General features: G+C 35.3%; 1 pseudogene; it reads left to right on the top strand.

Annotated features, from left to right (window-relative positions):
- Nucleotides 1-11,478: 11,478 nt before the first annotated feature.
- On the top strand, nucleotides 11,479-12,369 carry LOC125359841 (annotated as a pseudogene).
- The last annotated feature ends 1,020 nt before the right edge of the window (nucleotides 12,370-13,389 follow it).

The following is a 13,389-nucleotide window of genomic DNA, read 5'->3' as shown; positions in this document are numbered from 1 at the left end:
CTATTTTCTGTAAATATTCTGTTTTCTATGTTTGGGACTTTCTTCTCAAATGTATGGAAGGTTAGTTCTATTATTTGAAACAGTTTTATCCATGCAATATTTTGTTTCCCTTCTTTTAGAGTTAACAAGGGTTCCAGTAAAATTATATGATTGATTACATTTTAGAAGTTCTAAAGACAGATTTTGAAAATGTCAACTCTTGTTACATCAAAAGAGAGATCAGTTCACTCATTCAAGGATTTCCTGGATACTTAGAAAAACTAGATTGACAGTCAGGCACTGATGTCTCATCCTTATAATCCCAGTTATGTAGGAGGCTGAGATCTGAGAATCAGATCCTGGTTTAAAAAAGCCCAAGCAGAGATAAAACAACAACAAAAACTAACAACAGAAACAAAGAAAATTCAGGGACAGGACCCAGGTCCTGGGTTTAATACCCTGGACTGGCACCAAAAACAAAAATTTAAAAATTCCAACTTTAGGCTATAATTACATTAGTTTTCCTGGAGACCTTTAAAAATTCATTATATTTTGGACTACTACATCTTAAAATCCATGTTTTGCAACTAATGCACTAAAATCACAATCTTAATTCCCATTCACTCAAAAACAAGTATTTTTGCCTTTTTATTGTACTTTAAGATTTTGGTTTGAGTCCCAATGTAGACACAGTGATACAAATTCACAAATGCAACTGGATTAATTAATATGATAGAGGGAAAATTCTCTCTCTCTCTCTCTGTCTCTCTCTCTCTCACACACAATCATTTAAAATTATTTTCAGAGATGACAAATTCAAAATCTAGTTTAATAGAGGTCACAAATCTTTTGATATTTGAAGTAGGGAAGTTTAGTTTCTTTTATATTTCATATTATCATGACAGATTTTAGTTCAAATCTGAAAAATATACTCTAACCAAGAGTCCAAATATCACTTTCACTAATTCATGCTATCACATTTCAAATCTTAGGAATAAAATACATGTTTTCCCTCATATGTGGGATTAGATATAATTTATAAATATATATGGAAATACGGGGTCATATACATATGTGCACAAATGTTTTAATGGAAGTATGCTATATGTAGGGGATAATGCAAATGAAGTAGCTCCTTTGAACAACTAATTTACAAACCAACAAAAGGAATACCAAGAAACTGATACTTGAGATGTGTGGGAGGGGACCAAAGGAAGGCTGATAGACAAAGACAGGAAGTCAGGAGAATTGCAGTACAAATATTCAATGTATATGCTAAGAAATTAGGAAAATTAAAATGAGGGATACGTTTAGGAGCCATGAGAATAATGGTGAAAATGGTAATATTTGTCAAGATGCATTGAACTCATAAACTCACATGTTGAATTTAGTTTTTTTTTTTTTTTTTTTGGCCAGTCCTGGGGCTTGGACTCTGGGCCTGAGCACTGTCCCTGGCTTCTTTTTGCTCAAGGCTAGCACTCTGCCACTTGAGCAACAGAGCCACTTCTGGCCATTTTCTGTATATGTGGTGCTGGAGAATCGAACCCAGGGCCTCATGTATATGAGGCAGGCACTCTTGCCACTAGGCCATATCCCCAGCCCCAAATTTAGTATTTTTAATAAAAATATAATAATAATAAATTTATTCTCCAGATGCCGGTGGCTCGCACCTGGAATTTTAGTTCATCAGGTGTTTGAGATCTGAGGACTACAATTCAAAGCCAGTCAAGACAGGAAAGTCACTAGAACTATTATCTCCAATTAACCATCAAGAAGCCAGAACAAAGCAGTGGCTTAATTGTTAGAATCCTAGCCTTGAGCACTAAGGCCCAGGGAAATTGCCCAGTCCCTGAATACAAGCACCAGGACCAGTATATGTGTGTGCTCATGCACATACACACACACACACACACACACACACACACACAATTACTTATTGATAAATCCAAATAACATAATTTAAATGGATCTTGGGTAAAATAGATAAATACATATTGTATCTTATTTTCTTGGTTTAATAAAATACTTTGGAAAATGAAAATTGTTTTTCAGCCAACTTGGAAGGAAGGAAACCATGCCCTCATCCAAGTAAATCTTACTTATTATGTTTATGAAAAAGAAACCTACGAAGATAGGGGATAGACTGATAATCTTAGACACTAAGCACCCTGCTTCTGCATTTACATGAGTTCTTTGCAGATGGTATTGTTTTCAAAGATGCCAAATCAGTCCATCATACTGGAGTTTATCCTAGGGGGACTGTCTGAGGAGCCAGCCCAAGATTTAGTCTTGTTTTCCCTGCTCCTCTGTGTTTACCTGACTACCATGGTGGGAAATCTACTGATAGTTTTAGCAACCATCTCAAACATGTGCTTTCACTCCCCTATGTATTTATTCATTAGACACTTATCCTTGGTTGATATGTGCTTAACTTCCACTACAGTTCCAAAGGTGCTGATAGACATTCTGACAGGAAATTCTATGATTCCTTCCAATAACTGTGTGGTGCAAATGTACCTGTTTATCTGCTTCTCAGGGATGGAAACAGTACTTCTTCCTATTATGTCCTTTGATCATTTTGTGGCCATCTGCCTTCCTTTGTCTTACTTATCTATCATGAGTCCCGAGTTTTGTACTTGACTGGTGGCCAGCTCTTGGAGCTTTGCAATACTGAGTGCACTGATACACACCATCCTGTTGGTTCAGTTATCCTTCTGTGAGAGTAACAAAATTCCTCATTTCTTTTGTGATATTGTTCCATTGCTGAAACTGTCCTGTTCAAATACTTACATCAGTGAAATGTTTGTTTTTATTGAGGGAGGACTGGTGGTGATTGTGAGCTTTATGTCTATTTTAGTTTCTTACATACTTATTGGTTATACTGTAGTCAAAATGCCATCAACCACAGGGAAGTGGAAAGGGTTTTCCACATGTTCCTCTCACATCTTTGTGGTCCTCCTGTTTTTTGGTACAATAATTGGTGTTTATTTATGTCCCTCCACTTCCCGTGTAGCTGACCGAGACAAGGCAGCATCTGTGATGTACATTGTGGTTACTCCCTTGTTAAACCCTTTTATTTATAGACTAAGAAACTCTCATCTGAGAGGAGCACTGTGGAAAAACATTCGAAAAAAATTACTTCTCTGATATATCTAAGTTATATAGAATTATCAGTTCAATGCATAAATGAGTCAAAAATTTTATTAAATAACTACTAAAATCATTTTGTGATTGAAATGCCTATATATAATTTTGTTGCTATATACTTTACTGTTGTGTAGCTAAAACTCACCAATTATAATATGTAAGTACAATCATTAGTATTTTCTTATAATTAGATAATTCATTTTCAGACTTATAAGTGCTATAAGAAAAATAACATATCCTAGAATTTTACATATGCTACAAGTTCTCAAATATCAAATGGATATATATACATACCAAATGTACTGACACACAAGACTGAAATTGTATAAAGTGACATTTCTGAAAATAGCTGCTTCTATTTAAGATTATTTTATACCTATATTTATTTGATGTGGAATTTGTCAATATACAATCACATATATGTTACATATTACATTATGGAAATATATTACATACTAAAATTACAAATGTAGCTCAAATTTTTATAAATCATAGTTTTAGTTGTATTAATTAGGTCAGCAACTCTAACTTTGCATTAAATTAGATATGATATGCATACACAACTTTGTCTATAATTTAAAAAATATCTTCAGTGTTATCTAATGTTTGGGACACTGGAATTTGAATATCATAGTACTTTCAGATCTTTGTAAAGTATGTTGGACATAATATTATTGTCCAACATTTTAATTTTTATAAATCCACCCTGTAATTGTCTTGTAAAACTGGACTCATGTCTATTATATTACTAGACATAACTAAAAGAGAATTGTAAAATTTAAATTAGGCATGTTTCTGTTTTTAATTGTTGTTACTGGTTTGTTTTACTGGGGCTTGAACTTAGGGCCCAGGTACTGTTCCTCAGCTTTTTCCTTAAGTTTGGTGCAACTCCACTTGAAGCATAGCTCTATTTCTGGCATTTTGGTGATTAACTGAAGACAAATGTCTCATAGGCTTTCTTACCTGGTCAGTTTTTAACCATGGACCTCAGATCTCAGCCTCCTCTGTAGCTAGGCATGAACCACCAGTGTCTGGCTGTGCTTCCAGTTTAATCGACAACTAGCCTTATATTAAATCCAAATAAAGGCACTTTTAAATTGTATTTCAGATGTAATATCAACACATGAATGTGAAAAATAATGAAAGTTACTATTTATATCTGAATTTCTAAATATCTATTTTATACAAAAGCCAAGATATTTTGTAAAACAAATTCCTCAATACATTAAGAGTTATATCCAGAGCCAAAGGAAGAGAAGCAATTTAAGCCAAGCTAAAATTAATTAATCATAATACAGAAAAAGCAAAATTATAAAGGATTCCAAGCATATTTTAGTTGTGAAAGAATCCAAATAATATTCCAGCATCTTGATTTGAAATATTGTTTCCAATATATTAAATTAATACAAAATAATATATTTCCTAGAGAAATATATTTGTGTTTTCTATGAAATATTAAAGGAACATTTAAAATGTATACATTTAATGATATTAAAATGAGCCAACATTTTATAGATATTTTTCACGTACAGAGATGGATAAAAATAAAGGTATTATACTCTTCTATATGTATTGGTGAGATTGTATCTAGGAACTTCATATATCAAATTGTATCTGCTCTAAAATTGGGTTAATCAGCGTCTTGGCAATATACACATACATGAAACTTACCCCACTACCCCCACTTAATCAAAATATACTGTCTTTTTTAAATACAAAAGTATAAAATATCCCACGAAGCTCTATCAATGTTCAGTACATGTGTTACCAAGGCTAGCACTATTTTATATTTTGAAATGCTACATTGTATCTACAGCCTTTCTTCTGAAATCAACATAAATTATTAGTAAATTGTCTTTTTGCTTTGTCCCTACTAGTTCCTTTTTAAAAATTTTATTATCAGTTGTATAGAAAAGCAAGGATAAAAGACTATCATAATAGGAAAATCATCTGAAGTTAAAACAATCTGCCAATTTCCATTGTCATATTTGTATTTTTTATTGAAAACCATGTCATGTCATGTGACTTGTGAAAGACATCTTTCAGTTCTTGTATTTTAGTACTATTTTCTATTTAGCTTAACATTTCTGTAGGATCTATTCTTTTAGTGACATTACAAATTTATTTTTACATTATTTAATATTTTTTAGTTCTAGTATTATTATGCAAAGACATTTATTGTTATACCTTAAGAATTTATATTTTCATGTTAATACAACATGAAAACTTCAATTATGGTTTGTGTAGTTTTGTGTTCTGTTAGTTGTGGTGACTTGCACAATTTCACACTAAGCTATTTCCCCAATTTTTAATCACAATGACAACTTTCCAGCCTTATAAGCAGCATTTTTTTATCTGATTTAAGGATAGAAAGAGGAATCACAAAATGGTGAGATAAAGAACAAAGTGTGAACCAATGAGACAGCAATACTCATAAGACACTATGTTAGAAATTAACTTTACAGATTGAGGGGGAGGTTAGTGGGGAGAGGGACAGTGGGAGAAACCAAAGTAGGGGTTAACAATGTTGGACAAGAAATGTACTGTAGCTGTAACCCTTCTGACATCATATTTATAGTGAAAAAATAAATTAAAAAATAAAAAATAGAAGATAAAAGGCAAAAACAATTATTTGAGCTTATTATTTCTCACAAGAAAACATGTGATCTCAAAGTTCAGCTTTTAACACCATTTAAAAGATGAGAATGAACCACTTGTATTGCAATAAGATAATAAAGTGAACACTGAGCACCATCTCATGTTTCCCTGAAAAGAGTGGCCCTACAGGAAAAGCCATAGAAGGCACCCGAGGCATGAGACTGGGGTCAGTCTGCACACACTCATGATCCTATTGGTTGATGCTCAGCAAAGAATTGCATCATGGTCCCCATGAGAACTATATTTGCCGTCAGTCCATTGATTTCCCAAAGGGTGCTGCAGAGTGGTGAAAATTATTTCAACTTCATTTAAAAGAGGACTTCATGTAAGAAGAAGTCACTGTCTTTCTCCTTCACACCTTAAATACAAGAAAACTCTCTCCAAATAAAAAGAACATTCTGACTTTCATTCTGACCAGGTGATTCTGTATTGTGGGTCTTGTAGTGAAGCAAGCTGTTAGAGGAATCTCATAAATATATATGAGAAGCTAATATATATATATGAATATACATATATGCAAGTATGTGCACAGCACTTCTTTCTTATCTGTGAGAGCTTTCAAACAATGAAGTATTTGTAAATTTTAGCTTTTTTGAAATGTTCATTTTAATTACTTTAAGACACTTAAAAACAATTTATACTTTATAATGTATGTATAGAGCATATAGTGTGATAAAATTTAATTAATAATTTATTTTGTACAAGGTGAAATGATGAATTCAGGACAACTAGCATTTCTGCCTAGATGAATATTGTATTTGACCCATTCACCTATAGAAACAATGACACAAATGATTATCAACAAAATCGCAAAAAGCAGTTATATTCTTGCTATATTTTAATATAGCTAAGAAGCTAGATGTAATTCTGTTTAAGACAAACAAAAGAAAGATTTCCCCAATCACTTAGTAAAACTTGTGTATAAATTGAAATTGAAGTCATTTGTCTTGCAAAGAATGTAATAATCCTGCCCATTGTTTGTATGTAAAGATGAATTCTATTTAAAGTTTATTAAACTGGCTTTTAGTTTAGTAAGGAAGTGACACCAAAATTTAGCTAAGGGGGATCTGAAAGAGATTGAATCACAACATAAAAATCACTCAGGGGAGTACTTTGTATTAGGAACTAAGTTGAATAAAAAATATTCTGTGGAAAAGACAAGCAATTTTTGAAGCAGTAGTCTATTGAGGGTAGCATCATCAAGAGATCACAGAAGGTAATAATTATTTTTATGTTTCTGAAAAAATCATTTTCAGTTACACAACTCACTTGTTATCTTTTGATGTGGGTTTATTTCTCATGTGTATTTCTAACTTGTAGTTCTTTTAAGATATATAACATATAGGCCATTTTAGGAAGCATTAGTTAAGTAGGATATTTCAGAAGAAGTTTGTTTTCAATTATTTAAACTATCACAATGCTTAATTTCCAGAAGAAATAATCTAGAAAAGAAAACTAAGTGAGCTCATAATTATGGATGAAATAGAAGCACATGAAAGCATACTTCAATGTTTGTAGCAGTGTAAGGCCTTGTGCTTGAATCACACAGTCTGGCCCACAGCCACCTGTTCATCAGTCATCCCACCCCACATGGAACCTCCTGCTCACTCCACCCAAATGTTTTTCTTAGACCACAGTTAATTTCATTATTCCTTAAATGATGAGAGTTTATCAGTTGTCTTTCAAACCTATGTTCTGAGGTACAAAAGTAAATCATGGTTTCTGCAGTGTAGTGGTTGTCATGCTTGCCTCACACAAAAGTAAATCATGAACATTCACATCTGTGGATGATTTAAAACATGGTTTTATGAATGTTTTACTATTTCACTTAGAGCAAGGGATAATTCTCTTTCTCTCTCTTTCTCTCTCTCTCTCTCTCTTTCTCTCTCCTCTTCTCTTTCACTCATTTGGTTTTTCATTTTTTGCTTTTTGATCTTCTTTTTGTGCCAGTCCTGGAACCAGAACTCAGGATCTGAATACCATGCCTGAGCTTTTCTGCTCAAGGCTAGCACTCTACCACTTGAGCCACAAGTCTACTTTTAGCTTTTTGGTGGTCAATTGGAGATAAGAGTCTCACAGATTTTTCTACACAAGCTGGCTTTGAATCATGATCCTCAGACCTCAGATTCTTTAGTATTTAGAATTATAGTTATGAACAACTAGTACTAAGCTTCAGTTGATGCTTTTAATTTTTTAAGGAAATAAGACCACAGTTAAATATAACATCTACATAAAATATTCCATACACAAACTGTGTTATTCTTTTACATTTAAATATGAGTATCTTTGTACTTATACTTCATACATATTGTAGCTACATTTGTTGGCATGTAGTTTCTGCAATATTGTTTCCTATTTGTGCTAGTCATGTTATACATACAGTGTATTAGTGATCTCATTTGTGTGTGTATGTGTTTGTGTGTGGGCGTGTGTGTGTGTATAAAGGAGAGAAGAAGAGCAAGAGAAAGGAAAAGAGCAGCCCACATGGGGTATAAACACACAGCCCATGGGATAGGAATTGCAAATATTTTAGACACATTCCATGTCTTTCCCTAAATTGTCACCCATGAAATTCTTTTCTTTCTCTTAAAAAGAAACAAAACACAGCTCTTGCTTTTTTTCTGGTTTTGATACAATATTTAATTTTTATTTCTTTTTATTATATTTCATTAGTACAAAGGAGTTGCCATATAACAAATTAGTTTATGAACATTTGGTCAATGTCTACCTTTTCAACATTCTCATCCATCCTGTCCATATCCACCCATTCCCTCATTTTTAAAAACATTTATTATTATTATAAAGGTGATGTACCAAAATAGTTACAGTTACATAAATCAAGTAAAGAATAACCTTCACTGTTCTTAACTTTATAGGATATACACTGTACTCTTGTCTGCATTCTCCCTATTTTCTCCTCTTCAAAAATCTACCCCTTTCTCCTTGACCCATCCCATCCTTTCGAAAACCTACTTCCTGATGTTTTATTTGGCTGAACTTTGATTTTTAACTTGAACTCTGTGCCTGGGCACCGTCCTGAACGCTTCACCTCAAGGCTAGCACCCTACCATTTAAGCAACTGCGTCACTTCCAGTTTTCCGGTTATAATTACATCTTAGATTCAGTGTGGAGAATGCCATACTTAAAGGGAAGTTAAAAGCTTTCTCTACCTGCTTGCCTCATCTCGAAGTTGTGATTATGTTTTTAGTGACAGGTGCTATAGCTTATTTGAAATTAGTCCCTAATTCTCCAAGTCTTATTGATATTTTGATATCTGTTTTCTATTCTGTGATGCCTCCATGTTTAAATCATATAACATACAGTCTGAGAAACAAGGAAATCAAAGCTTCTGTGTGGAGATTTCTGTGGAAATGAAATCATTATAATGATCATGGGGAAAACATTAGAATGACTATGAGAAAGTATAAATGACATTTCTTCCTTGTAGAGCTATATGGTTTAAATGTAATTGTATAGGAACTTTATGATATATGGGAAATAGTTTGAAGACCCATACTTAAATATAATTTTATTCAAATTTTTTAGAAAGGGCTTTATAATGGTTTATCATCACAAATCAACTGCCATTGTCATTGAATCTTTGAGAGTGGGATGTTTGTTGCTCAGAATGATCAATGTAACTCAGACTTCACAGGCCCCATGTGAGTCTCTGACAGGTTCAAAAAGCTGTTGCCAAATCTTGGAGCTGAGAATACATTGCTTATATAGAGACCTTACCAGTAGAATTACTATAAGTATTCTGGGGAAGGGAAGAGTTGCACAAATGTTCACACTAAAATCACACCAATTTTTAAAAGCTGAGGAATGTTGAAAATGCTACTGAGACATTGATGAGAGGATGGAATTTCATTGTGGACGTAGAGGGTGGAAGGTTGTCATAAGCTCCAGAGAAATGGTGGCCTCAGTAACTGAAAAGAGTGAAAAAACATGGAGAGTCCATAAAGGATTCAGCCTTTTCAGTACCCAAAGACATTAGCATAATGTGGCTTATGCTACAGTTCCATATTACAGTACTAGGAAATAATACAAGTGTTTTATTTTAAAATAACTAGTAGGTTATGGAAACAAACAAACAAACAAAAAACAAGTACAAGCCTGAAATCGACAATAGGTGTCTGAATTTGGCATATGAGGACATACTCCAATCCTAAAGTAAAATGTGAAGAATGCTAAATATAATATATAATTCTTACTCTCAAAAGTGTGCGCAATATGCCATTCATATCCATTTTAGATAGAATGTACTCATTCTCCAGAACTTAGATCTCTTTAGTAGCTAGAAATACAGGCATCCTGTGCAGAAGGAGAGTTTGGGCTTTAAATACAGAGTGGATTTTTCATGAAAACATTAACACTTGAGAACAACTCAGGTAATTATGATAATCTAAAAAACATTTCATGGGCACCAAAAACAAACACAATGAAAATGAGTCTTCTTGCATTCATTTATAGAAGCAGTGAATCCTGTTCAGAGATGCACAGGGCTCTCATGTGGGACTGGATACATGCCCAGTGTAGGATATATCTTTGCTGTATTCTCTTTTTCACATCTTCCCTGTCTTTATATCCTCCAATTTTATTTAACATCTTTTCAATGAAACAATTTAATAACCTCTTGTAGCCATTTGCTTCCTCCAGTAGAAAGGTTTTTTCAGTGAACCTTAATGTTAGTTTAACCTCTGTAAGTCCTGCCATCCTCTGGTCCACACAAGAATTGTGAAGATACTGACAACCTCTGGATCCTACCCACCAGTCCTTTTCTGCTCTTGGTCGAACATCTGAGGAATGCATTGCTCCAAACACTGTTGCTATCTGTTCACCTCTATAAATTTCCTGCTCACATGCTTGTTAGTATGCAAAGAATTTCTCTAAAAACTAAAGGTATTAGAAATTCGCAATTATTATCAGAGTTAGATTCATCTCCCTGTGGGAAGTCCATTAAAGCTCAATGCCTCAGTTAATCTGAATCAGACAAGTCTCACACAGTATCTATCCAGGCCAGCCAAGTGTGGCATTTCTTCATTCTTCATGTGACAGGAATTCAGGTTTTAAGAGTTCTCCTTCTCTCTAATTTCTGTGTCTCTTTTCTGCCCAGATAAAAAGTTCCATCTTTCTTTTAGCTCTTCTTGAGGCTTTTGTGTCCTTAAGTGGAGGAATTTCACATTTAGGAAGTTTCATTTTAATCACTTATTAAGACTGTAATTTCAAGAAGTAAAAACATAGGATATATTATTTTAGTTTGACCAGTGAGGTTTCTCCTTCATAATTAAGATATATATTGTTAATTAAAATGATAGGAGTGATGACCTGCACTTTGCAGCCGCTCTCCCGGCTTAAATGAGACTGGGCTCCCTGTTGGCCACTTCAGTGGAGCCCCGCCCTCTCAGAGGCCGTAGCAGCAACCAGCGCTGGGAATGAGTTTGGGCTCCCTCCCTGTGTTCGCCAATTCAGTGGAGCCCCGACGTGGCAGAGGCAGGCGACGCGGCCAGTGCAGCCAGTTAGCCCTGCTTGACTCTCGGGCGGTCAGGTGGTTGAGGCGGCCGCATAGGGACCGGCCGCGGCGAGGCAGCCCGCGGCCGGCGACAGGGACGGAGGGGGGCTGCTGCCACCCCGGGCCGTGAGTCCCGCGCCAACCCGCCGCGGTCCGGCATGGAGCCTGGGCCGCTGGGGAACATGGCCTTGGAGCAGCTCTGCTCGGTCCACAAAGTACTGTTAATAACAATATTTGTGGTAGAAGGGATCGCTGTGTCCCAAAAGACTCAAGATGGACAAAACATTGGACTCAAGCACAGTCTCCCAACTCAGTGTGGCATTTGGGTTAGAACCAGTAATGGATGTCATTTTGCTTCGCCAAATTATCCCAACTCCTACCCACCAAACAAGAAGTGCATCTACATTTTGGAAGCTGCTCCACGTCAAAGAATAGAGTTGACCTTTGATGAACATTATTATATAGAACCATCATTTGAATGTCGGTTTGATCACTTGCAAGTTCGAGATGGGCCATTTGTTTTCTCTCCTCTTATAGATCGTTACTGTGGCATGAAAAGCCGTCCATTAATTAGGTCAACAGGGAGATTCATGTGGGTTAAATTTAGTTCTGATGAAGAACTTAAAGGTCTGGGATTTTGAGCAAAATATTCATTTATTCCAGATCCAGACTTTACTTACCTAGGAGATTGCCAGTTTGAGCTCTCAGGAGCTGATGGAATAGTGCGTTCTAGTCAGGTAGAACAAGAAAACAAAACAAAACCTGGACAAGCCGTTGATTGCATATGGACAATTAAAGCCACTCCAAAAGCTAAGATTTATTTGAGGTTCCTAGATAACCAAATGGAGCACTCAAATGAATGCAAGAGAAATTTTGTTGCTGTCTGTGATGGGAGCAGTGCCACTGAGAATCTGAAGGCCAAATTTTGCAGCACTGTGGCCAATGATGTAACCCTCAAAACTGGAGTCGGGGTTATCTGTATGTGGGCAGAAGAAGGCAGTCAGCTTAGCAGGTTTCGAATGCTTTTCACGTCCTTTATAGAGCATAGCATCTCCCATTTTTGCCTGAAGTAGCTCCAGACTACAGTTCTGCTTCTAGCTCCTGAATAGCTGGGGTTACAGGCATATACCACCAGCCAAACTGTTTTTAAGAGAATTGTTTCCTGGTCTGCCCTTGAACCATGATCTTCCTTCCTATCTCTACATCCCAACTAGCTAGGATTAGAAACATGTGCCACTTCATGTGGCTTTTGCTTAATTTTAAGTTGCCCTTCCCTTCAACCCATAGATGAGCAGGACCAGTTAGCCTCTCTGACTACTCCCTTTACTCACATTAATCACCTATGTTAAGAAAATTTAACAACATATTCATACCGTCCAGCTATAGCTAAGTATAATGTTTATGTCACAAAGATGTATTGTCTAGAAAGCAGTGGTATATCTTTTGTGCTCATGAACAAAACAAAAATGTAGCCTTTGTATCTTGATTCATAAGCTGTATAATTTGTACAACTCCAATATCTGAAAGTTTAAAGATGTAGCAGTAAGATATTATCATGATTTTCTTAATAAATTTGAAAATTAAGTTTTTCCTTTACTTATAGCTCAAGATATTATACTATTTTTCTCTTTATTCTGTATTAAAATCCTGACTATTTGTGGCCATATACAAATGATGTTATAGCTGAGCTTTTATATCTATAATATTAAAAAGACTTTAAGTTGTCAGTTGGTCAGTTGGATTTTGAAGCCAGTTTGCCCTTCCAGCTTTTATACCTGTCGGTGCTCATTTATTTAACATTATACAAGGTACTGTTTGTAGTACTGTGAAGACACAAGAGTGAATGAAACAGTCTGTTCTATAGGATCTTTTAAGATCCTGTGAAATAGAACTGACTGTGACAAAGACAGCATCGATTGTTGGGTGCAGGTTCTGGAAAAGAGATACTTCAGAAGAAATATTAACTGAGTTTGCTATCCTACACCAAGGCCACAGAATGAGCAATGGCGTCAAAGCAAAGCTCGTTCAGACTCTGGGAAGCAATTGTAGAAAGCAGAGGTAAACAAGCCAGGAAAGGAATGGAAGCTCCAATG

This window comes from Perognathus longimembris, chromosome 11 (genome assembly GCF_023159225.1).
Source record: "Perognathus longimembris pacificus isolate PPM17 chromosome 11, ASM2315922v1, whole genome shotgun sequence".
NCBI classification, from domain to species: Eukaryota; Metazoa; Chordata; class Mammalia; order Rodentia; family Heteromyidae; genus Perognathus; species Perognathus longimembris.
The sequence above is the reverse complement of the archived record's forward strand: the minus strand, read 5'-3'. Positions and strand labels throughout refer to the sequence as shown.